At 39.7% G+C, this 24,588-nt stretch overlaps 1 protein-coding gene across 1 annotated transcript in view; it reads left to right on the top strand.

Moving 5' to 3' along the window:
- Celf2 (CUGBP Elav-like family member 2) overlaps positions 1 to 24,588 on the top strand; it is a 778,786-nt gene that overhangs the window by 141,762 nt on the left and 612,436 nt on the right. The gene's annotated exons all lie outside the window — the stretch shown is intronic.

Consider the following 24,588-nt stretch of genomic DNA (forward strand, 5'->3'; position numbering starts at 1 on the left):
AACACGGCCTAGTGGGGAAAGTCAAGTAGAAGTGCTCTGTCATCTGACAGTGCGATCCCTGGGAACATAGGCCTTCACCTGTCATTCTCCTTCCATCATCCTGTTAGAATCGTTAACCTTTAGTGAACCCGAAACCTTCATAAAAGTCTCTTTCTGCCGGCTTATTTTAGTGTTCTTTTTTTATAAGACACTATTCAGTTATCTTAGTAGATGATAACAACATACAGGATGAAACAAGGTGAAAGAGTCAGCATTCTTCTGACCTCCAAACCTACTATTCTGATTGCTGTCCTTAGAGGTTGCCGCAATTATTGCTAAGACTGCAGGATACTTTTACAAATTAATAACTATACACAAACACACACACACATCCAATTAGACTCATCAATATCACCTTTAGATACACCATGTTCTGTAACTGCAGTTTGCTTTTTTACACTTAAAAGAATAACTTGAAGTATATTCTATGAGTATCTGCGGAGATTCTTCATCCTTTATAAAGGCTACATAGTATTCCACAGTGTACATGTACCATACTTAATCTGCATTTCAACAGGCATTTATGTTAGTTTGGATATCATCATCATCATAATCATCACTTATCACATAATGGATTTGGGGATTATATAGCGACCAAATTCACTTCTGTGTTACCAACTGTAAATATATCTGTAAAGCAAATTGATAAGAGTTGAACAAATAGCTTGAGTCCTTGGGTAATGGCCATGAAATCCTTCTCATCCTGGGTTCACCATAGCAGACCAAGCACTGGGGTTCATATTCACTCCTCTTCCCCCACTAAGTGGGAGCCTCTTTTCAGGTTGTTTGGGGTTGAGCAAGAAGTAATGTCAGCCACTCCCTCCTGATTTATTTAGTGGATCCTCCCATTTTTCATACTAAAACCATGCACTATGGTCTCTTACCTTACCCCCTTAGCTCTCAGGAAGGTGATTGGGTACATGAGTAGCTGTTCACATTGGTATATCTGTCAATGAAAGATCATGCTCAGCCACCATCTTGCTCCACCTCAAAGAATCTGGGAAAAATATTTAAATGTAGGCAGACATCACCAACTTTTATGGATACTCAAGTTATCTATAGCTAATTAGGGAAACTAAACATGTTGACTTATGAAAAAAATGATTCACTAAACCTATGAAAATTTTCTTTTTGAAATTATCTCAAATTCTATCCAAAATCAAGGTAATCAGTTGACTGTTAAACAGATACTACCAGTATGATTCCCAAATGTCTTGACCTTGGTGTTTGGAATGGTGGCAGTGATAATATGATTTATGACCACTTAAATTTTCTTAAGATTGCCTATTCAGAAAAATACATTTTATTTTCCTTGGACTTATTCAGGTCTATCTAAATAGAAATGTATGTGGTAGATACATGAAATGAAGACCATCATACAGCAATATTGTCACATAAGAAATATATCAAAGAACCAAAAGGAATGAATTTTTAGCACTTCTAGAATGCCATGTTAATGGCCAATTGATCAAAGTTTTTAATTTGAATTATTCACTTTGGATCAGTGATAGATGCACAGGAAAATATCTGCTTTAAAGAATCCTCTGCATGACCAAAACAATATATAATTGACTCTTCACTTTCCTTCCTTTGTAATAGAGCCAATATTAGACTTTTCAACCTGAAATAAATACCTTCCTCTCTATTCTCTACTGATTGTGCCATAATTAACACCAGGGAAGCACACTTTAACTGTATATGACAGATATTTATTTAAAATACCTTCTGCTGCATATATTAACATTTTTCTTTCTACTTGTTAAAGTAGCCTTGAGTTCAGCAATAAAATCAGATTCACATTTCTGTTCTGTTAATATTCCAAGCTCAAGCAGAATATATCCTTTCAGAGGAAGTCAGTGAGCTACATCACAATAATTGTGTGTTTACTGAATTGAGCAATTTAAATGGGAAGGATTTTATGGAAATACATGACATCCTTAGCCCCCAACCACCCCTGAGTACAAACAGAGAAATACATACAGGTAAGGCACTATTCAAGTGTTAGAGTACTAGCTGAGCAAGCATCAGGTCCTGAGTTCAAACCTCAGTCCCAACCCCCCCCCCCAAAAAAGAAAAAATGCTTGTTGCTGAGTGCAGTGGCTCATTCCTTTCATCCCAGCAATGCAAAAAGCAAATGCATATGAAAGGATCACATTCTGAGCCTAACCCCAAGCCAAAAAAAAAAATAAAAAATTAAAAAAGGAGACCCTATCTGAAAAAATAATCTAAAAGGAAAAAGGTCTAGAGGTATCTGTGGCTCAAGCAGTAGAACACCTGCCGAATAAAAACAAGATCCTGAGTTCAAACCATAGTCAGATCCAAGTCAACTAGCAATAATCCATTCCCTTGGTGCTCTGTGCATAGTCTCTTTCTAGCTTTTGAGGAAATGATCATTAATCCCCACTGTTCTAAAGTGTTCACCTTAACATCAGGTGGTTAATAATTCTAATTTACATTTTTCTACTGTAAATTTTTTTTTTTAAAAAAGACCTTTGGTGTGAAGATCATCAGTGAAAAAGACCACAAAAGGGGAATGGATCACCAAACCCTGCAAAATGACTCATGAGCCATTGGCAATTATGGAAACGAAACCAGTAGGATAAACAGAAACAGGCTGCATTTGCCTATCCCTATTAGGATATAAGCTTGAAAAGCTATCTCTTCCCAGGTATCATTGGTAGAACACATAGGAAAGTCAGCATACCAAGGTACCAAATATTTAGATCATGAGACCGCTACACATGAAGGGGAAAGGGTGGAGCTCAGAGAGATGCATTTGTCACACAGCACGCAGGCAGTTGGCTTGAATGAGAACCCAGGATTCTGGCTCACTTAGACACACTATTTTTCCCACCATACATGAGTCATCAAACCTGGTCAATTATTTAAGGGAAAGTGCTAAGTGTTGGAATACAATCCCTAAATGATTTGCATTCTGCATCCTGCAGGCATTTTTTTTATCTCTTTACAAAATACGGTAAGTATCCTAGATTCCCAAGCATAGAGCAACGCAACTAAAGATAATACATGTATTCAATATTAGGCCTGGGACTAGAACTCCAGGCTGCTCACATCCCCAATACCTCAAGCCAGAGCAATTACCCCTGCTCTGTCTTGTCTCCTTCGTAACCATAGAAATAGTATATCCTGCAGTAGTCATGTGTGACTTAATGCTTCCTTCAGAGGCAAGGGGATGCTGCACATCAGCCATGGCTCTGGTAACAGGAAGTTAGGGAGGAGCCCAGAAGCTGTCACTCAAAAAAATAGCATCTGCTTCCTGATACGTCATTAAGTCAATACACCAAATGCGGAAATATTCAGCAAATAAACTAGTGGTAAAACTCTCCTTCTTCAGTCGCCCCAGGGTTCCCATCGCCATTTGCAAATGTCCAAACTCCCCTTTCTACTTGACACTGAATGTCCTATAATTTGAATTTGTCACATCTCTGCTCTGCACAAATCACCCTGAATAGAATATTGCTGACCCCTTGCAGTCATTTGCATCAGATGCTTCTTTTGTCCAGCGATGTTCAATTACGCATCTGAATAGGGAGTAAGTGGAATTTCTGAGGTCTCTAAAAAATATGAACCATATTTACAAAGTTCAATAATAGTCCTAAAATTATACTCCTTTAAGAATAAAGAAAAGAAATAAAGAAAAATCATCAGGTTATTTCATATGGTTTCACCTTTGGTTCAATTGATGCAGAGTTCACCTTAAACAAAAAAGCTTTATTAAGTGCATCAACGTGGGTAGAGTGGAATATCTTTAAATATCTTAAGCAATGTTGCCAGTGTTTTTTTTGGCACAAAGAACCTAACACCCACCACACTTTCTTTCACTCCTTTAAGGTAACGCCACCAGATAAGTATTGCTGATATTCCCATCCCTGAAGGACCAGGCACAAATCAATTTCATTCTGTACCCAGAGTTCTGCTGAAGCATCTTCTGCTTTCTCTCAAACGTTTCATTCATGATGAATTCCAACATGAACACATCCATCCATACATTCATAACATGCATCCAAATATGACAGGAAAATAGTTGTCTTTTGGTGTGGTAGGAACTTGAAGCTATAGAGTGATTGCTGAAATAGCTAGTAGAATTTCATGACTGTCACAAATGAGATGGGTTCCAAAGAACTTCGAGGAAAATAAGCAGTTTCAAGAGGCAGCTATATGGAGGCTGATCATCATATCTAAATAGCTTTGGAGGGCAGCCATTACAATGCTCTGGAAAGTGTGCTTCATAAAGGAGCTGCTGTTAGAAGTATAAGAGGAGCGGTAATTAACACCTCTGTCTCAATTATGGTATCTGCCTCAGGGCAAGTCAAGAAACTGCTGGCAAAGGACCAAAATTCTCTACACTGTTTCCGAACCAAATGTTTTCTCCAAATGCAGGTCTATCTTCAAAACCTTGAATAGTTGGTTCCTATCTGGATTGTCATGAAATGTCATTTTCCTGTCAAACTTTTCAACCTCACCCTGACTAGCAAAGTAGAAATTCTATTAAAAAATTGAACAAAAAACAGGGCTTTAGTAGACCCACCATTACAGAAGCCCTGAATTGTTCTGATTGGATAGGGTAATCACTACAAAGTTTGAAGAGACATATATATATATATTCATTGAATCCTCTATAATAGGATAGAGCTTTTTTTCTGATCAAAAACTAATATATATCCTAGAAAAATGTGCAATTGTTGGATTATTTGGTTGACATGACATGGTGAAATTATTTCTAGGTAACTGAATAGACCATGCCTCCTGAGTATTTTCAGAGTTGATATTATTGACAGTTTATGACATGAGACTATCAGTTATAATAATTATTTTCCAATCTGGATTATACCACAGACTCTACTATAATTCCTAAGATTTTGCTTTGTGTAACTGAAAGAGCCATTGCTTGAGAAATTGTTGGTTTCAACCAGTTGGGCAATTCTGTGTGAAAATGTCAATCTCTGTCTGTCTATCTCTGTCTGACCCACCCCGCCTTGCTTATCTGTGCCCGTTTATCCACACTGTTGTTCCTTCTGTCTGGATTGCCTCTCTCTCAGGGCCACTTTCTTCTCTAACTCAAACATTTTTTTTCTTTTTTCTTTTTTTGTGTGAAAATACTGTACAGAGGGGTTACAATTACATGAGCAAGATAATGAGTACATTTCTTATCAAGCCTCCTCCTTTGTTCCCCTTCCCATCCCTTCCCATCTCCACGGCACCTCCCCCTACCCACACCCACACTGGGGCCAAAGTTGTAAAATTTGTTTTCAACATAATGTCTTGTACATCTCATTGTTGCAATGTGTCCATCTGTATCCCTGTTTAAACAGTTTGTTTTTTCCCTCCCCTCCCCAAATGATACCAACATCAAATACAGTGAAAACATGGGTTATACCGTGGGGGAGGGACATACAAAGCAACAAAGAAATATCTTATAAATATGTTAGATACAATAGCAAGAAAGATGAACCCACAGACCTATAGCCATCTAATCTTCGATAAGGGAACTAAAAAAATAGAATGGAAGAAAGACAGCCTCTTCAGTAAATGATGCTGGCAAAATTGGTTAATCACGTCTAGAAAACTAAAGCTAGATCCTTATATATCACCCTGCACCAGAATCAACTCCAAATGGATTAAAGACCTCGGAGTCAAAGCAGACACCTTGAAAACATTACAGGACAGAAGAGGAGAAACCCTAGGTCTCTTGGCACAGGCTGAAAATTTCTTAATAGAGACCCAGAAACACAACAAATCACAGAAAGGTTGGACAAATGGGATTGCATGAAATTGCAGAGCTTCAGCATGGCAAAGGACATAGCTATCAAGATAAACAGAAAGCCCACAGAGTGGGAGAAGATCTTCACTAACAACAGACAGGGGGTCTCATATCTAAAATATTCTTGTAGGGGCTGGGAAGGTGGCTCAGTGGTAGAGTGCTTCACTTGCATGCATGAGGCCCTGGGTTTGATTCTTCAGCATCCATGACCAACCCCTCCCCCCAAAAAAAAATCCAACTAAAATATTCTTGGAGCTCAAAACATTAAATCCCCCAACAACAAATCCTCAAAGAAACAACTGCCCAATACATAAGTGGGCTAAAGACTTAAACCTTTTACTCATGTGCCAAAACTGTCTTAGTTTTTAGGTTCCTACAGTGAGCCAGGGCCTTTTCCAAGTCTTGCCTTCTGGTCCACTCACCACCATGAGGAGATTTGGGTCTCTCCTCTCCTCCATAGGAACCTCTCTCCCTTGGTCATGACTTCACTCTTCCAGGGCTTATTTGCCCAGTATCCTTGTTTCTGAGACCAGCATAGTAGACAAATATTTGCCAAGTGGATAGATTAGGGTTTAAAGTAAAGTTTGATATGTAAATCTGTGTATCTTGTTATCATTCTTAAATTATTTTCCAACATGGAGGGAAGGAAGGAAGGAAGGAAAGAAGGAAGGAAGGAAGGAAAGAAGGAAGCAAGGAAGGAAGGAAGGAAGGAAGGAAGGAAGGAAGGAAGGAAGAAAGGAAGGAAGGAAGGAAGGGAGGGAGGGAGGGAGGGAGGGAGGGAGGGAGAGAGAGGGAAGGAGGGAGGGAGGGAGGGAAAAAGAAAAAGAAAGGAAGAAAGAAAGAAAGAGGGAGGAAGGAGGGAGGGAAGAAGGAAGGAAGGAAGGAAGGAAGGAAGGAAGGAAGAAGGGAAGGAAGAAAGGAAGGACAGAAGAGAAAAAATAAGAGAGATTTAAGACTTTTAGACATGTTTTAAAATTTGACTCATTTTCTTCATTCCTTCTTTTCAATGCACAAGTGCATTGGTTCAGTTAGGACAGTAGGAGGACTATGCCCTGACCATCTACATATTCTTCCACCATCATCACCCACTCCTGTAGGCTTGGTTTTGAACAGCAAAGAGCTTCTGGCTGATTATAAGTCCGTTACATGAATATGGTACACCTTCTTAAGAAAGAGCAAGGTTTTGTATCTTCTGAATAGACTAGAGCTGTGCCATTGAAATTCTTCTACCTTCATCATTTTCATATCTTTTCAATGAGTATCAGGTTTTGCCAGTTTTCCAAAATCTGAATTCATAGTGATATTTTTTGTTTGGAAAGCAACAAGTGTTAGTGGAGAAAATTATAACTTCATATACAGTCAGACAGTGGTTTAAAATGTATCATTCCTCTTGCTAACGTGAACTTAGGCAAGTTACTGAGTCTGCTGCTTTATCCATAAAATGGAAATGATGGAGTGTTTTGTTTCATCATACCCAGAATGCACATTATATAATGTATGTCTAGACATATCACAGCGTCTAGAGTATATGAAGTTTTTGTTTCCCCTCCCTAAGAGTAGGATGCTATGGGGGCTTTAAATTGAATTTTCTCCCTGCCGGTGTAGCTCAAGTGAAAGAGTGCTTGCTTACCTAGCAAATACAAAGTCCCGGGTTCAAACCCCAACACTTACAAAAGATGAGTTTCTCATTGATTATCTCACATATTTCTTGCCCTAATCCCATGGTAAATTTTAGGTAAAAGTGGGTTAAAATAAATATCAAAATTCACCTAAGTAACTCTTCTTTTTCTCCTGAAACATCCTGCATTTTCTCTTATTATATATCATTTTGCATGCTGTGTCTTTGAATACATTTCCAAACTAGATCATAAATCTTCTCCTGAGGAAAGCGATTACCATTTGTTTCTGATTCTGAGTGTATAAAAAGGATCTAATGGTAGAGGGTCAATAAGTCATTTATACGTTTGATCAGCTCATTCATTCAATTCATTCATTCATTTATTCATTTGTTCTGGTGATCAGGGCTACCTGGAAAAGCTGACTCTGTGATGTTTATTTCCCACGAAGTCCCAAAGCCAGTCTGGTTAGCTGTAATTTTACATAACGCATAATGTGACCTGGCCACCTGCACCAAACAGTGGTGTAGAAGCTAGCCAGAGGATGTCTTCCTAGCAAGGAGCAAGGGGAAAGTGAAAAAAAAACAGACAGAGAAACTGTTTATTGAAATGCAAATTAATCCTTTGTGCATGTGTTTTAGCTCTTTTGAAATAGAAAAGTCTGTAAGAAGATGGCAGCAGCAGCAGCGTTTGTGTTGTGGTCTCCTTTCTCCCTCCCACCCCCCCCCCAATACACCTTGCTTATCTCTGCAATATCCTGGGGCACTAATCATAGGAAAATAGATGAAAATGTTAAAGGGGAAACATTTTATTTTTATAAATGCATACTTCTCCTAAAAATAGCGGTAAGAATACTGAGAAAAAGGATTCCCGGGTGTAAATTAATGTCGGCTCAAAATGACTCTCCTGATGAGCAAATTGTAGTCTAATAGTTAATGTACATACACAAAAATGGAACCAGGTAACTTGAGGGGATGGGTGGGGTTGAGAGAGATGGAGGAGAATGATGGAGGGGGTGATGTGGATCAAGAAACCCCTTTATACAACTCCTTAAAGATTAATAATAATAATGTTATAATGAAGCACTCTCCTTCCCCATTTCCTGTGGACAGTCTAGGAAGCAGGTGACACCTGGGCCCTCCCCCAAGCCCCAGCAGCTAGTATGGGAGTGGCTTAGGAGCTCTACAGGCCTGATTGGCTCCTTCTGGATGGCCTCTCAGCCCGGCTCCTGTCAGGGGACAAGGACATCCCTCCTCTGTGAGCCTGGCCCACGGTTCTGGGAAGAGTTGGAGCTGGCACAGCCCTCTGAGTTCTGCAGAGAGAGAATTTTCTACTCTCTTGAAATGGGAAAGAGTTTGACATGCATTTTCAGCAGAACACTCTGTGTGGTGCTGAACAGGTGTAGGAAGAAGACCCAGACAGAGGCATTGCAGACACCCCCACCCAATTCTAGAGTGAGTCCTTTAGAGCAGCCAGATTTCTGACAGCAAAGTTAATTTTTTGAAAAGCTGGATCTTTCTTTCTAATATCCCTTTTTAAAAAATCGATCATGGGGCTTTTGAAACAGCATCTAGCGACCCCCACAACAGTCCCAGCCTCTAGGAAAGAGGATGTCAGGACTTCCTGCAAACCTGCCCAACCCCTCTCCTCAGGTTGGAAGTGAGCATCCCTGTGGAGTCTCATGACTCCGTGTGGCCTCAGAAAATTTCCAAATCACATCAGATCATTAAATGGCAATTTCATTACCTCCATTTGCATGTTGAGCCTTTGACACCTTTACAATTTAATGGGTTATAGAAGTCACCATTTCATATCATTTAGAGTCAGAAACAATCTTTTTATTTTTTTCCCTCAGTCTTGAAAAAAAGAAAAAGATAATTTCTTAGATATCATTTTAGCCCTAAGGTAAAAATGCAAGATTATGGACATCATTCTCTCCTTCTCCCTCCCTCTCCCCCCGCCCAAACCCCTCACACCCCAACCTTCCTTTGTTTTCTAGCAGGTGGCAAGAAAGGTGGCCTGTGGCTGAAAAAAACATCTTAGGCTCCAATTGAAGCTTTCTTTACAAAATCACGTCTCCTCTCTGCTCCCCTATGATAAATAGAATCTGGACTGCCTGACACTGGTGAACAATGGGTGAAATGGATATTAGAAAAATCTCATTTATCTTCTGCTTTATTTCTTGATAAGGGTCCTTGTCACTTGGACTATTGTGTGACCAACTCTGGAAAGGGCATCTCATTAGTTTTTCTTATCAAGATAGCAAGGTCCTTTTACCACCGCAAAGCACTTACATTTTCGATTCAATTAGGAAGCTGCATAGTGAGTGTGCATGTGTGTATGTGTGTGTCTGTGCACGTATGTGCTCATGCAAGCCTAATGTTTATACCACAGAACTTCTGCTGGATCTTTTCAGGCTCATTGTGCACCATGGTTAAACTCTAGATCTGCTTCTAGGCAGGCAGCTAAGAGACTGATGGTCCCCATGTCCGGGATTCTGTGGGATGCAGACTCCTTCTAGACATGAGAGTGGAGTAAGGGATATGTATCGCTTTCTTTTCTGAGGTGGCTCCACTTGCTTCCAGAAGGTTCTCCCTTGGCTTGCTCACATGTAGTGGGTGTCTCAGACAAGTGCACTTGAGAAAGGCTCATACTTGCCATCTGGACAAACCAGGTGTCAGCAGATCCAGAGTGATTTCAAACATGTCTGATGGAATTCAATCTTTTCACCTCATGTCCAAAATCCTAAGCACCAGCACAGGAAAGAGGACAACTGGACATCAGGGTTTGGTACACTTAGCCAATAAGTCCCTCTTTACAAGCAGCTGTGAAAACAAACTGAAAATGAAACTATCCTGCCAGGGTTGTGAATGATCTCCTGGGGATATTGGCCTCTGTTGAAAGCACAATGGTGCTTTCAGGACAGTGGGGTACCATGTAGTTCACTTGTTCAGTGGTGATGGCCAGCACGATTGAATTTCCCCCTTTGCGGAATGCTGTGGAATCCTCCCTTGGTGAACGAATGAATGTCTCAGGGAGAAGGAATGTTCACTTGCAGGGTCTTGGCAGACCTGTCCTTGATCTCCATTCACCTCAGGCCAGCTGTGCAAGGAACAGCCAACTCTCCAGTGATTTGCCTTCAAGCATTTGCCTCAGGGCTGATACAGAAAGTATTTGCTTCCCAGTAGATGGAGAAAGTTTGAGAGGGAAGAGAGAATCCCATTTGCCATATAGTTCCTGTATTCAGTAGGTGCCTTGTTAATGTCTTTCTAAGTGGACATTCCATGAATGTTGGAGTGGACAGATGACTGAATGTGAAGAAGAGACCCCTGACTGAGAGTCCCTTCCCCGTAACTTAGAAATTCCATAGAATTTCTATGGAAGATTCCATAGAAATACAGCATTGGGTTGTGTCTGGTGCCTAGGATTGACAGCAGGCCATTGACTTCCTGGGGCCTCAGTTTACTCTCAGTTGAAGAAGGATGGGAACAAAGACCTCTCCTGGCATGCGCATGCTAATTCCTTGGGTTTGGACCTGGAGGAACTTGGCCTTCTACTGTACTTGGTTGTACAGATTTGAGGTTAAGAGCAACTGTAACTGTGACAAGCTTGTAGGCACATATTAATCTTGATTCCCTTCGAGACTGAGAATCTGGGTTTACCTAAATATTCCAAGTACCTTCAGATAAAGGGCTAGAAAGTCAGGGAGGGGGTCTTAAAGGGACTACAGGGAACCTCCCAAACCAGAATTCACCTATTTTTCAATTTCCCCAAGAACTAAGCAGTCATCTGTGAACTCAGTTAAAGTATGTTTCAAAGGAAACCTGAAAATCGACTAGCCATGCCCAAGACAGTCCCATCTAGTGGATGGGACTCCACAGCATTCCCAGTGAGCAGGCCATCATGGTATATCATGCCTCTTCAGGGGTCCCTGGTCACCTTTGCATTGTTACTCAGCCCCTTCCCTTGTGCCCTCACTATTTAACCACATTGCTATGACACTTGGTAAGTGTTTGAATATGACCTCAGTCACCTCTCTCTTCATGCATAATTAAGGATGGGATTAGATACTTTGAAAATGAAAATCACTGCTAGGACTTCCAAGGGCTAGAAAAAGTACCCAAATCCAGTATTACTTTCTTGGGTTTTGTGTCATGGAATATTGATGACAAGCTGTGATAAAATATTGATCCAGGATGTTCTAACTCGACACCATCGCCATCGAAGTAACCCATCACTGTGTAGAAAGAACTTGCTGTATTTTGTTTACCAGGAGCCTCTCTTCTAATACTTAGACCTTGCTTCTTATCAGCGTTGATAGGACCATTAACACAATACACTAAGAGTAAACACACAGAGCCTAGAGCCTAGAGGGAGATTAAGTGGTTTGGCCCATGCTAAGATTTCTTGGATGAGCTAGGGACCTTACTGCCCATTCCACTTTTCTGTAAGCCCCCTTGTTGCTGTGGAGGACAGAAAAACTGAAGAGCACCTCACTCTGCCGTGTGCTGTCTCTATGCCTTCATGAGCAGGGTCACCCACTGTCTGGCTCACCTTTCCTTAGTTCCAGTCCTAGCTTCTGAGGCTAATAACTAGAGTTCAAGTTAACCACCCTCTCCTGTACACGTCTCACAGAAACAACCCATGCTTCTTCCCTACTGGATCCCATGTTTATTGCCTCTCTCCTTGCTCCATTTCTCTTCCAAGCTAAGTCCTAAAATCCTCCTTTCAGGATTTGCAAAAATGTCACCTGCCTTATGAAAATCTCCTCCCCGGGGGGCCCTGGGGATCCTTCGTCTCCCTCTTTGGGTAGCCGTGCACAACACCACTATGTTGACACAAATGATCTGTACTCTTCTAAATGTTGTTGACAAATTAAAGACAGCTCTCAGACGCAAGCATAAATGAGGATAAGACTTAGCACCAAACTCCAGATATCTTGTTCAGTAGCCAAAGTATGGCTCTTGCTTGGTCAGGAGTTAGATACCTGTCAATCGTTGATGATTCCAGATCATTAATGATCTGTTTGGTCCAGGCTTTACATCTTACCTCTGTGAATGTCATGTCTTAAACTTTTCTCCCTGGTAAAATTGGATATATTTAAGTACAAAGCCTTGAGGATTTAGCCTCGAAAGATAGATAAGCACGAAATAGTTTGACCTTCTATATGTTAAAACTTCCCAGGAGTTGGAGTTTTAAAACTTCCAATGATAAATATGCTCTTTTTTTATTTTAAAATGTTTTAGCTGACTCACCATTAAGAAAAATGCTAAGTCCAAAATGATTCCATAAGTCTACTGTACCTACTGATTCTTTCCACTAGTCTGTCTGTGTTATGGAGAAATAGTGATCTGCAGACAATGAAAATGAAAGTCATCTGATTTTGCCCTCTATGAACTTTCCAACTGCACCGGTGTCATGGTATAGCATGCATCTGTTTGTCTATCACCACCTAGCAGCAACGGACAGAAATGTCCCAGTGCCCAGGCACGTGACAGACCCACAACCATGTTGACTCTGCACTGAAGCCCTGTGCTCGGCTGTGCCCCTTCTGTAGCCACCTGCAGCATGCGGTCTAGAAAAGGAGCTTATCATAGCTCTCAGTTTATCATAGCTGTCTGCAGCACTTCATTACATTGTTATTATCACCCATCTCTCTTTAGTAGGCTATAAAGTCTTTGCATATAGGCATCATCTTTTATGCATTTTAATGCAGACACGTGCCTCAGTGTCTAAATGTTTTTCCACATATGTTTGTTAAGAACAATTTAATTAACTGGCCAAGGAGAGCTGGAATGGGTTTTTAAAAAGCAGGGAGAGGGAATACCAGTAGCTAACATCTATAACCCCAGCCACTAAGGAGACTAAGGAGATCTGAGAATCTAGTTTCAATCTGGCCTGGGAAGACAAAGCTAAGAGACTCTTATCTCTAATTAACCAGCAAAAAGCCAAAAGTAGAGTCATGGCTCAAGTGGAAGAAGGCTAGCTGTAAGCAAGAACATGAGGCTATGTTCAAGCATTGGTACTGGTAGAAAGAAGAGAAAGAGACAGAAAAAGGAAGGAAGGAAGGAAGGAAGGAAGGAAGGAAGGAAGGAAGGAAGGAAGGAAGGAAGGAAGGAAGGAAGGAAGGATGGAAGGATGGAAGGAAGGAAGGAAAGATACTATATCCTTACCAGCCAAAGTTAGAGTAATTGTAGCATTGAATACCTAACATCATATTGAACCGCGCAAGGCTATAGCCTTTCCTCTCTGCTCTCTGGATGATATACAGTGTTTTGAAGGTAATGATCTGTAGTTAAAATGGGGTCAGGTGTAAAATTTTATTTCCTCTTACTGCTTGTTGAAAAATATTTTATGGTTTTGTCATTTGGTTTCTGAATATCCAAGATGATTGACCATTGCTACCCAATAGCCTGGAGGAAAGCCATGCTTAGATGTTGTGGTTATTTATCCCAAAATATTAGAACAATCTTATTTGAGATTTGATCTTCTCCAAAGTACTGCTACAGCTGCACTCCATTTGGCTCAATGGCTGACATAAAGGGAGGGGAACACAGCTCCACAGTGCACTGCTGCCTATTACTGCCCGTCTCCTCCTGAGAGCCACGAGATAGAAATGTTACAGACTCCTCACCTACCCTTGTGATGCACTGCAACTTCTCAAGGCTGATGATTTGAATGCTGGATTTTCAGCTGCTAGACTAAAATGGAGGTCCCATCTATTCCTCTTTGAAAGAGGTGCTATGTCTGAAGAAACCATTATCCTATGATATTTTCACTCTGTGAAATATAGATTCTTGTAGCTAACCCTGTGCACATTTCCACATTCTTCATAGCAAAAACGGCAAGGCTTTCATTCGCTACATGATCTAATAAATGTACAGCAGCTATACTTTCTGAATACTCTTGCTTTTACTATCTTGTAGTTTAAAAAAAAGAAAAATAGTGTGTCTGCTCTTGTATGGAGAATTTTGGCAATTGTAAACAGAAGATGAGATGTGTTTTCTCTTTTATATAAATTCAAGTCAGTATTAATCAGTATCTAGTCAAGAGGAACAACTATTTTCCCTGCAAACAAATGAGTTAGACCATATCCAAGGTTATTTAATGTTTCATACATAAATATCTACCTAGAGAGACCTATATAGCCCCCCAAACCATACAGATTGCCTTACATAGACTAGAGTTTACACTTACAAATACCATCTCACTGTGATGCTGGAAGTGGAATAATGCTTTCATGTTTCTAGAAGACCCAAGCAGATTCCCAAAATTCTGATTTGGGCTATAGATCCTCCAAAACCTGCCATACTAACCTCTGTCCTTCAAATACTATAAAAGGACCAGCATTCAGGCACTGCTGACTCATATCTATAATCCTAGCTTCTCAGTGGGCTGAAATCTGAGGATGGAAGTTCAAAGCCAGCCCAGTGAGGAAAGTCTATGGTACTCTCATCTCCAGTTAGCCACCAAAAAGCTGTCTCACATGGTAGAGTCCTAGCCTTGAGCAAAAAAGCTCATGGACAGTGTCCAGGCCCTGAGTTCAAGCCCCAGGACTAGCACTAAATACATGCATGCATGCATACATACATGCATACATCCATAAATGGACCAGCACAGGAAAACAACATGAAAATTTTGACTGTGTCCTCTTGTTTTTGAGGATGATCTGTGACCCAATAGTGGCGTTCAGAGTTCCCTGGACTGGGGGTCTTTACTGTTCACTCTGCCCGTGCACATTCCTCTCCACTGGGCAGTAATTTAAGTGACCACTGAGGCTGATTCCTGAGATAATGCAACCAAAATGTTCACCTCAACATAATCTGCTCATTCTTTGTGGATATAGCTGAGCTTAGCTGCAGGAATGCAGATTGCATTGCAGTCAGCAGAAAACTTTCAGACTATTAAATGCTCGGCAAATGCTATTCCCACATCCTGGGATTAATAAAGGACAGTGCAAAGCACAACGCTGTCCCTCAGTACTATTTTATAAAAGCCCCAGTTTGAGGCATCCTAAGGATATAGGGAAATAAAACTGTTAAAAAGTGAACAATGAAAAACCAAATGGCCCTATTACAAACATTCTGAGTAGTTAATCAAAGCACATACCTAGGGTAGAAATAGCAGGTAAAGCCTCAGGCACCTTTGAAAAAGAAAACATTATTTTTGTAAAGTTTTGCTTTCTGTCTTACTTCCAAAGTATTAAATATCATTATTTTTCATAAAGTTGAAGATATGTATACTCTATCACAGAATATTAAACATATATCCTAAACAAGTCCATGCCAAATATATACACTATTTAGACAACATAGATATCTGCTAACAGGAGGATGAAATCTTTTTCATAAAACAAAATACCAGACAGCACTAAAAAGTGAAATTGTGCTACAATGAGACATCATTTTGTACTTTAGGATGCCCATCATTGAAAAGGACATAAAATAATCTGTCGTGGTGGTACCTGCCTGCAGTCCAAGCAGAGACAGAGGAAAGAGGAACACGAGCTTCTGGCCAGCCTGGGCTCCATAGCAAGTTCCAGGCAGTGTCAGTTTTTATAGGAAGATCTGTCCTTAAAAACAACAAAAGAATAGTGCATGTAGGCAAGAAGGTGGAGGAACCCCTCAAATTCTGCTGATCGGAATGTGAACATGGTACTGCCACTTCAGAAGGCAGTTTGGTCGTTTTTCAAAGTGTTGAACATAGAATTACCATCTGACTCCATGATCCCACTCCTTGGTGAATACCCAAGAGAAAAGAAAACGTATGCCACAGTAAACTTATTCATGAACGTCAAGAATTGAATTATTCACAGTAGCTGAAAAAGTAGGAGCTATTCAAATGTCCATTAGCTGGTAAGTGAAACTGGAAAATAAAATTTTATCTGCTCATCCATCTATCCATCCATCCATCCATATATAAATATACACATACATGCACATATACATACATACATACATACAAACAAACAATAGGATATTATTTAGAAATGAAAAGGAATGAATTATTGACATATTACAACATTAGATTAAGTAAAAGAAGCCAGGCACAAAAGTACAAATGTGTATACAAGTCCATTTATTTGAAATGCCCAGAATATACAAATCTGTGTACATAAAAAGTAAATTACAGGTTGCCTCTGGCTTCCTGGGAGGAACGATGAAGAAGCAGGGCTACGGGGAGTAGTTCCTTTGGGGGTAGAATTAAAATATCTTCAAACTGGGCTGTGTGGATGGCTGGCTCTGCTACTCTAGGAGTATACTAAAAACTGAATTCTATACCTTAACAGGTCAAGAGGATGGCATATAAATTCTATCTCAATAAGTTGCTTTCTTAAAAAGTTGTAAAGTAAAAATGAGATAAGGAAAGACTATCAACATAATAGTGCAGGGTAACACTAAACAAGATAAAATCAAAGAAGATACATTTCTTATTGATCCAATAATATGAAGTTTAAGCATACACTAAGAATCTTTCACTACCTGCATGTCAAAGACTCAAATACACATGGTGTAGAGGAGGGAAAAAGGAAACTGAACTCCAGGAAAGTCCTACGGTGCTTCCAACATAATATTTTCTTTCCTTCCTTCCTTCCATCCTTCCTTCCTTCTCTATTCTTTCTTTCTTTCTTTCTTTCTTTCTTTCTTTCTTTCTTTCTTTCTTTCTTCTTTCCTTCCTGACTTCCTCCCTGCCTTTCTCATTCCTGCCTTCCCCCTCCCTCCCTCCCTCCCTCCCTCCCTCCCTCTCTCCCTCCCTCCCTCTCTCCCTCCCTCCCTCCCTCCCTTCCTCCTTCCTTCCTTCCTTCCTTCCTTCCTTCCTTCCTTCCTTCCTTTCTTCCCTTCCTTCCTTCCTTTTTCCCTCCTTTCAATGATACTAAGGATTGAACTCAGAATACTTTGCTAGGCAAGTACTCTAACACTTGAGCCACACCTACAACCCTTTTTGGTTTAGATTATATTTCAGATAGAGCTTTGTATTTTTTTTGCCCAAGTTAGAATTATACTATGGTCTTCCTACTTACACTTTTCAAGTTGCTGAGATTACAAGCATGGTAAGCCATATCTGTATTACTTGTTGAGATGAGGTTTTGCTCATATATTACCCAGGATGGGCCTCAAATCACAATCTTCCTTATTCCTACCTTCCAAGTAGCCAGTGTTTCAGGCATGAGCCAACCTGACCTTGAGGTATTTTATTTCTTAAGTTCAACTAGGGATACATCATGTTATGTCTTTATATAAATCTATGACTACTATTATGTATTAGAAAAGGAAAGCTAAGTACACTTGTTTGTATTCAGATAAATCCATGTATGTCTAGCTATCTTACAAGCTGCCTAAAACATAATTGTGCATTCATTGAATGTAAACCAAGATCTTGGTCTGTTGGACAATTTTTATGAACATATCCATCATCAAAGCTTTTAGACTTGTTTTTCTGTTGTCATTTTCCTTTCAAGTTTTCTGGTATAGAAGACATTCAAAGAATAATCTTATAAAATATATTCTATGTGGTTTCACTTTCTGCATGTGTGGGCAAATTCTACATAGATTCTTCTTCCTTTAACATGAAAATTGCCCTGGGAAAACTTGTTCTTCAGACAGTTCTTGATGGCTACTATAGAGAATTTAGATGTAGAAGACTGTGGACAACTTGCTTAGATCATTCAGGGGAAAAAAAAACCCTTCCAAGGTCTCTTTGAGGATTACAGAATCTCCACATGAGAAGAAGTCACTTTCTCTTTGGTTTAAGGGAGGGCTTCATGAAAACTAATCTTCAACAAAAGACTTAAAAATTAGAGCTGACTTCTGATTATTAGGGAAATCAAACATAAAATACCTTGCAACCCTGGTTGTAAAAATGCTGTTCAAATCATTTTATTTCAAATGATAGTAATAGTACTTTATTTCTATTTTTTTATTTGTTAATTTGATTACCTTTCAGTCAAAGTATTATGCACAGGATTTCAATTCAATGTGTCAGTTTGTGAGTACAATGCATCTTAATCAATATCACCCCTTTTCATTTCTCTACCCTATCTCTCCAAATCCCTCCAATCCCCTCAAGTAACCTGGTTCATTTTAACAGGTATACATTGAATATCACAACTTTCCTCTTGACCCACCAAATCCCTCAATTCATAAAGAAACAGGAATATACTAAAAAGAGCAGGCCCTTTATTCAAATGATCTGTTACTGTTTTCCTAATGAGGAACTCTTGTGATCAGGCTAGTATATTGTTTTCTCTTTAATGAAACATTTATGTTTCCAAGTCTAAAATGCCCCCCAGCATTGCAATATTTAGAGGAACTTCAACATGAATAATTACAAATGTGTCCCATGAAGATTATATTTTTTAGCAATTATCTATTCAAAATTCTCTGAAACAACATATTTTTCTTTAGCAGCTATCTGTTCAGTGAAAATTCTCTGAAAACAAGAAGTGAGCCTTTTCCCTTCACACCTTTTTTAATAGAACAGATGTATAAAATATTATACTCACTTTGGTCTGTCTTGGGAACTCTGAGTTGACTTAGTCATAGCCCTGTTCAACCCAAGTTTATCAACAAAATAAGCAAAACTCAGGAAAAGATGTGCTTTCACATCTGTTTTTATAAAATTGATTAATTCCTATATATTAATTCCTATATAGTGAGCTGCTCAGATCCTAAGTGTATTCGTGTGTTCTTCAGTTAGTTTTGGTGAATGTGAATCAGACCGATTTCTCTCATCCCTGAAACTCCTTCTTGCCTCCTTCCTGTCATTTCTATGTTATTTTCCAAAATGCACTGATCTACAAGGCACCAGTGGCTCTCACCTACAATGCTAACTACTCAGAAGACAGATCTGAGGATCACGGTTCAAAGCCAGCCTGGTCAGGAAAGTCTGTGAGACTATTATCTCCAATTAACTACCAGAAAACTGTGGCTCAAGTGGTAGAGTGCTCACCTCAAACTGAAGAGGCTGAGACACTGTGCCCAGCCCCAGAGTTCAAGCCCCATGACTGACCCAAAGAAAAACCAAAAAAAAACAGAAAACAAAAAACACTGATCTGATTTTTAGTCACATTGGTCAGTTGGCCTATTCTAGACTTTTCATTCTTTCACTCAGCATAATCTTTCATCTACACTGTTACACAAATTAGTAGTTCATTCTCCTGACTGCTGATTGAATTTTATTTTGTGAATCTACCACAGTGTATAGTTCCATTCTTCAATTGATAGACATCTGGATCATTTTCTAGGTCCAAACTTAGAATAAAGCTATGATGAATAGTTGTGTCCAAAGATTTTATGGAAATGTGTTTTCATTTCTCTTGGATTCATCCCTAGTGGTAAGAATAGCAGGTTCATGCTGTAATCAAACATTTTCATTTTAAACAGATCAATTATATACGTCAAAATTTGTGTATGTTTAGCAAACATGTCAATGATCATCATTAGTGAGCTATGGTAGGTAGTATGGTAGTAGATTTAGTTCCCATGTGTCTGGGGTCAGTTTCCCTTGAAGCAGAGGCTGAGATAGGATTCCTGTGAAAGTGACATATTGAGAACCAGTGTTCTAGAAGGAAGTGATGAATTGACCCAGTGCACCAAAAGGAAGTGATATATCATTGCAGTACACCAACAGGAAGTGATGTATTGACCCAGTGCACCAACAGGAAGTGATGAATTGTCCCAGTACACCAGCAGGAAGTGATTAATTGACTCAATAGGAAGTGATGCATTGACCCAGCAGGAAGTGAAGCACTGACCCAGTACACTAGAAGAAAACTGTAAGTACACCAGAAGAAAACTGTAAGAAACTAAGATGAGAGCAGAAAAGAGGCTGAACCAAGAGATAGTTTCAGCTGAAGTTGTCCCTCATATTAATCCCACAGATGAAGTTTGGGAGTGGAGGAAAAGCTGACCTTTATACCTAAACATCAGCCAATGATTTGTTGGGCAGTGACCCTCTCGAGGATGTGAGAAATAAACTTCCAGCCACCTCTGGGAAAGAAGACATTAAGTCACCAAGAAGAGGGCACCTGTGAGCCATTAATAGCCAGCACACAGCACTGGCTATGGGAGTGGCCTTCTTATAATAGAGATTGGGCAGGACTCCAGTATCCACCACATCAGGTCAGTCCCTAGAAAACCAAAGTTGGACATTTGGCCAGGATTAGGATAAGCCTAAAATGCAGGTGATGTCCCAGGAAATAAAAACTCAACAGAGAACTGCCTCCCTGAATTTCTGAGTGTTGACCTGGTGTTCCAGGGATGAGGTGGCTAGCAATAAAGATGTTCTAGTGCATCCCCCACTCTCAGCGGTGACTGTTCCCCATGTCCTGTGTGCTAGTCACCTTATAGACATGTAGGCACAGTGATCTCAGCAGGAAGATGAATTACATGACTTGGGTGCTGACAAACATTCATGTACCTGAGGAGTCTCATTCCACTTGGAAAACTAACACCCTCCTCTTAGGCCTCTCCTTTCGAGCAAATGATAAACTTAAAGACTATTTTAAGCCCAGATTGATAGAAAGTTGTACCCAAACCATCAACGTTGGAAGGAGTGTTAGGGAAAAGAGACTGGGAACCACCGGATGATCTTCTGACCAGCACTCTGTTTGGTGATGTGTTCACTGGACTGCATATTAATCACTTGCTGGAAACATAGAATCACCACAGCTGCAAATGGATCCATAGCAACTCAATGTCAAGACATCTCTCCATGACCCTCACTGCACTTTATATGAACAAAGCCCCATTCCAGCTGCTCTGTCTGAACTACCGTTTTCTGGAGGGTCCTATTCACAGCACTATAAGGAGCCATTGTTCCCCTTCCTAGAAATCCAATGCTGGTCAAAACGAGAGCTGTTATTGCAAAGTCATCATACTTTATTATTTCCATCAAAGAAAGAGAGGAAGTCCTCAGGCAGGCTTAGCTGAAATATTACAGAGGCTAAGAGGTGAACTTGCAAAGCCTTTCATTTTAAGCGGGTGGCAGCTGCTGCTTACACTCAAAATACCACGAGGAAGAACTTGCCCAAGAACAACAACCACAGAATCCAGAAACCTTTATTAATCTCTGGTTGTTCAATAGCAAGCAGCCACAATTTAATAGGACTATTCAAGGGGAAGAGGCTGATAACTACAATTCATCCCTAGTTTCCTCAAGAGAATAAACACACACACACACACACACACACACACACACACACACACACACACACACACAAACATCTATGTTATTCATACACTGATAAAAAGAAGAAACTTCAAGGATACACTCATCACTCTGGACATCTTAGTCATTCTCAAAACTCCTGTATTATGTTGATTTGGGCAACAAAGGCTGTCCAAGACATGTGATAATGGAACCAGGGAAAAACCAGACAGGAAGAAAGGCTGAAAGGATATTGTTTCTCTCACAATACTGAGTGGTCAAAAAAGAAATGGGGAAATATTTGTAGATAATGAACTTTCTGGTTTCCCCGCTTGCCTCAGGTAGGTGACTCATTGAAAAGCATTTTAAGGCCAGTATTTTGGTTGCAGTTATTTATTATTGATATCATAGGCTCACATCCCTGGTCTTAAATATCTACCTTTTTCTTCAAGGATGAATCACAGCATGGAAGACAAATATTATTCTATTTCAAACTCAACAGTAGCCACACGTTCCATAATTATAGCACAAATAGACTCTTCCACAGATCGGCTGCAGTTTACTACAGATAGTTAACCTATTGGAATAAAAGAAAACATTTTGTTGTAAGTGACATTTTGAAAGAGAAATTGACTTTGCAAACAGATTTATTTAGCTTTCCAGAGCTTATCTCCAAGAACTCTGAACTACCAAAACAAATTAGGTTGAGAATATAAACCACTGAAGACAGAATCATAGTAACATCCTGAGAGACAAAAAAATTTATTCTTTTCAAAATTGGGATAAAAGGCAGGAACAAGTGTGCACATGCACACCACCACCACCCATGGTTTTGATAGTCCTATCAATTCATAACAGATTTTCAACAACTGAAAGCAATAAGCATATCAATATATGGTGATTACATTGATTTCTTCAGAATAATGTAACATGAGACAAGAAATAAAAACCATTGCTCAACTCAAATACTCATTACAAACTTTTTGTTCTTGTTTTTGTGTCAGTACTGGGGCTTGTCCTCTTGCTTGGCTATTTAACTCAAGGATGGCACTTTACCATTGAACCACAGTTTCACTATGAGATTTTTGCTAGCTACTTGGAGATAGGAGTCTCACAGACTTTCCTGCCCATCCTAAGTAGCAAGGATTATAGTGCATGAACTACCAGCATCCAGCTTATGACCATTTTTTTTCTTTTTTTCTTTTTTTGTCGGTCATGGGTCCTGAACTCTAGGCCTGGTTGCTGTCCCTCAGTTCTTCAGCTCAAGGCTAGCTCTGTACCACTTGAGCCACAGTGCCACTTCTGGCTTTTTCTGCTTATGTGGTGCTGAGGAATCAAACCCAGGGCCTCATGCATGCGAGGCAAGCACTCTACCACTGAGCCACTTTCCCAGCCCCTATAACCTTTATAATGCAACTAGTTGCATTATATACTTGTTGAAAAACAAGTATAAAACAAGTCTGTACTGAAAGTTTAACGATAAAGGTATTTAAAGCTGGAAAAAAATGGCTGAAAAACTACCCTCACAGCAACTCGGGTCATAAAAGCAATACAACAAAATGGACACAAAAGGAATTTTCCCTATTGACCAAAGAACAAACAAAAAGCAAAGTTTAGAAACAGTGTTTGGCCAGAAATGACACATAAACTTTTGCATTTTTAATTCTTGTATGAGCTATGAAGCAAAGAGCATTGTGTCCTAGAGATATTTTTTTAAAAATAGCTAGATAGAAAACCAACCAGGATTTAGGTGAGTGCAAGATCATAGGTACATCTTCCACTTGCATTCTTCTTCTCACAAAGACAGATACAAGTAGTTTCCAAAGAGCAGTTTTGGCCCTTGTAGAGATAAATTTGTGCTAGCTGCAAAGACTGACATCATCATTCCAACAAATCAAACAGAACCAAGAAAAATAACAATACCAACAAATGAAGTCAGTGTGAAGCCACTCAGCACTATGGTACTGGATTAATCATGTTGCTCTTGGAGAATTTAAAGCTTTTAATCATGGAGCGAGGGCTGCTTTCTTTGGTTAAAATTCATGGGCACTTTTACAGACTTATTTGGGCTCCCAAGGGGCCTTTATTGTTCACTAAATACAATGAAAACCTGTTAAGAAGAAAAATTAATGTCAAAATGAATAAAGGAACTGAAAAGGTCAAAATGTGTTCCTAGGGTCAAAAGAATATGCCTGAGTGTGGAAAAGACCATGGAAACCAAGATTAAATGCAGACCCTCTGCCCATACATTTGTGAAAATAGAAAAAAAATCTGTCTGCAAATCAAGATTCCAACTGCACTATTTCAAATGTGTAATTATGCATAAAATAATACACTGTGGATATATGTAAATGTATGTAGAAGCAAGAACCAGGTTTCTTTTCCCTTTTCATCTCAACACTTTAAATTATCTCTTTAATTATCTGTCCCATAAAGATGGGAGCCGGTCCTCTCCCAAGGCCTGTTGTCTGGACAATGAAATCTACCAGCAGGTGTTAAAACTTTGATTATCAAAGGAGCACACATTTCATAGTCAAAATGAAACTGAATACTGAGCCAATGGAGTAATTATGATTCTCTCCATTTATTTAATCTCAATCTCAATGAATCACAAATTAATGTTCAAAGAAAGTTAATGCTGCAATTTTTCAAGCCATTGATTAATAGAAACACTAGCGTTTAAGATTGCTCAGGGAGGTAGAGGTAGATACCTTCGAACTCCTGTAAATTATTCTTAAATGTGAAGGTCCCCCAAAGAACTCATTTGGTAGGCAAAGGGTCTATAAATCTAAAGGAAAAGAAAAAGAAATGTTTATATATATATAAAACTACTGTGCACATTTATAACCACTGGCAATTGAAGGTCCAGGAATGAAGCCAAGGCCTCTTAAGCCTGTAACAGGATTTCGCCCGCCCTGCCAGGGCCAGGTGATACTAATAACCTCCCTTTCTCAGCAGGCTCCATCCTTCTTGCTGTTTGCAGAGGAGAGGGGGAAAAATGCG

Source organism: Dipodomys merriami, unplaced genomic scaffold (assembly GCF_024711535.1).
Source record: "Dipodomys merriami isolate MVZ:Mamm:240054 unplaced genomic scaffold, mDipMer1.0.p SCAF_4, whole genome shotgun sequence".
Classification (NCBI taxonomy): domain Eukaryota; kingdom Metazoa; phylum Chordata; class Mammalia; order Rodentia; family Heteromyidae; genus Dipodomys; species Dipodomys merriami.